Genomic DNA, 2,590 nt, shown 5'->3' with positions numbered 1-2,590 from the left:
AACTCTTATCTGAGACATTTAAAGGATTATTTTACAAACGGACACAACGCTAGATGAACTTGTGGATTCTACAAAGAGCAGACAGACAATAAACAAAACCAACTGAAGAACAATGAATGCAGGAGCAAAAGGCGGGGAGGAAGCGCCACTTCATCTTAGAAGGTAAGGCTCATCTAGAATATAAATATAAATGCTGTTTAATTTAGTTACAATGCTGTGTGTTGACGTCATGACGTGTTGGTGCTACTTATTGCGCAGCTGTGCACTTTGATGAAGTTAATTAGATGCTGGTTGGCTGCTGGTGCTTGTAGGTCTTTGATGAGGTTAATTAGATGCTGTTTGGCTGCTGGTGCTTGTAGGTCTTTGATGAGGTTAATTAGATGCTGGTTGGCTGCTGGTAGGTCTTGTAGGTCTTGTAGGTCTCCATAAATAAAAAGCATAAATCACAGACATGCTTGGTTGTGTATTTAGAAGAACGTTGTGTGATTTGTGGTGCATATTTGTTTACATTATATTAGCTGTGGCCATAATATTGAGTTGTCATGAATGTCTGGTTGTTCTGCTCTTGGTCTCATTGGGGCTTAATTGTCCAATGAAATAGAAATGGAGGGGAAAAATAGCCGATCTACAAGCTTCGTGGATTAGACAGTTTCACTATTGCAGATATAAGTTCTCATGTAGGATACAGTTGTTTCTTTTGGGCATGTTTTCATAGTATAGGCCTACCTGGTTGGTGTTGTCATGGTTACCAACGAGAGAGAGAGAGAGAGAGAGAGAGAGAGAGAGAGAGAGAGAGAGAGAGGGGTTTGATATTGTTTTTGCTGCATTTTATGCTATATAGAGTCTGGGACTACAGCCCCCATGAGCTGAGTAAGGAATGCTATTTAGAGTCTGGGACTACAGCCCCCATGAGCTGAGTAAGGAATGCTATTTAGAGTCTGGGACTACAGCCCCCATGAGCTGAGTAAGGAATGCTATTTAGAGTCTGGGACTACAACCCCCATGAGCTGAGTAAGGAATGCTATATAGAGTCTGGGATGAAAAAACGTCTAAAAATAGACGTGTTTTAGACGTCTATTTTTCGACGTCTATTGTTTTATACGTTTTTTATCCCATTTTTAGACGCACGTCTAATAGCCGATGAGAGCGACAAAAACTCGCTTCCTCGATGGAAGCGACAAAAACTCGCTTCCTTGATGGAAGCGACAAAAACTCGCTTCCTCGATGGAAGCGACAAAAACTAAAAACAAAAACTCGCTTCCTTGATGGAAGCGACAAAAACTCGCTTCCTTGATGGAAGCGACAAAAACTCGCTTCCTTGATGGAAGCGACAAAAACTCGCTTCCTCGATGGAAGCGACAAAAACTCGCTTCCTCGATGGAAGCGACAAAAACTAAAAACAAAAACTCGCTTCCTCGATGGAAGCGACAAAAACTCGCTTCCTTGATGGAAGCGACAAAAACTCGCTTCCTTGATGGAAGCGACAAAAACTCGCTTCCTTGATGGAAGCGACAAAAACTCGCTTCCTCGATGGAAGCGACAAAAACTCGCTTCCTTGATGGAAGCGACAAAAACTCGCTTCCTCGATGGAAGCGACAAAAACTCGCTTCCTTGATGGAAGCGACAAAAACTCGCTTCCTCGATGGAAGCGACAAAAACTAAAAACAAAAACTCGCTTCCTCGATGGAAGCGACAAAAACTCGCTTCCTCGATGGAAGCGACAAACTAAAAACATAGAACTAAAAATAGACGTGTTTTAGACGTCTATTTTTAGACGTTTTTATCCCATTTTTAGACGCTCGTCTAATAAAAAATGAGAAAATAAAAACAATGCGTTATAGCCCATCGTTTTTAGATTTTTAGATTTTTTTTCAAATCCTCAAAAATGATGAAAAACGGCGTGCTATAGTATGCCGTACGGTATGGGCTATAGCCCGCATGGTCAAAAATGGGATAAAAAACGTCTAAAAATAGACGTCTAAGCCCATCGTTTTTTGATTTTTTTAATTTTTTTCAAATCCTGAAAAATGATGAAAAACGGCTTGCTATTGTATGCCGTACGGTATGGGCTATAGCCCATGGTCAAAATTGGGATAAAAAACGTCTAAAAATAGACGTCTAAAACACGTCTATTTTTAGACGTGTTTTAGACGTCTATTTTCAGACATTTTTATCCCATTTTTAGACGCTCGTCTAATAGCCCATACCATACGGCATACTATAGCACGCCGTTTTTCATCATTTTCAAATCCTCAAAAATGATGAAAAACGGCGTGCTACAGTATGCAGCATCTCTGCATGGTAAAAGTCTTCTCTTATGGGGGTCTCTGCATGGTAAAAGTCTTCTCTTATGGGGGTCTCTGCATGGTAAAAGTCTTCTCTTATGGGGGTCCCTGCATGGTAAAAATCTTCTCTCATGGGGGTCCCTGCATGGTAAAAGTCTTCTCTTATGGGGGTCCCTGCATATCTCTTCAAATGGGGTTCTGCGGGTTATTTAGTGTCAATTTGGGGGTCCTTAATTGTCATGAAAAAGTTTGGGAACCACTCGACATAATTGTTGAGCCTTATGGGTTATGGTTATGGCATCTAA

Source organism: Protomyctophum parallelum (genome assembly GCF_964188405.1).
Source record: "Protomyctophum parallelum genome assembly, chromosome: 21".
Lineage (NCBI taxonomy): Eukaryota > Metazoa > Chordata > Actinopteri > Myctophiformes > Myctophidae > Protomyctophum > Protomyctophum parallelum.
The sequence above is the reverse complement of the archived record's forward strand: the minus strand, read 5'-3'. Positions refer to the sequence as shown.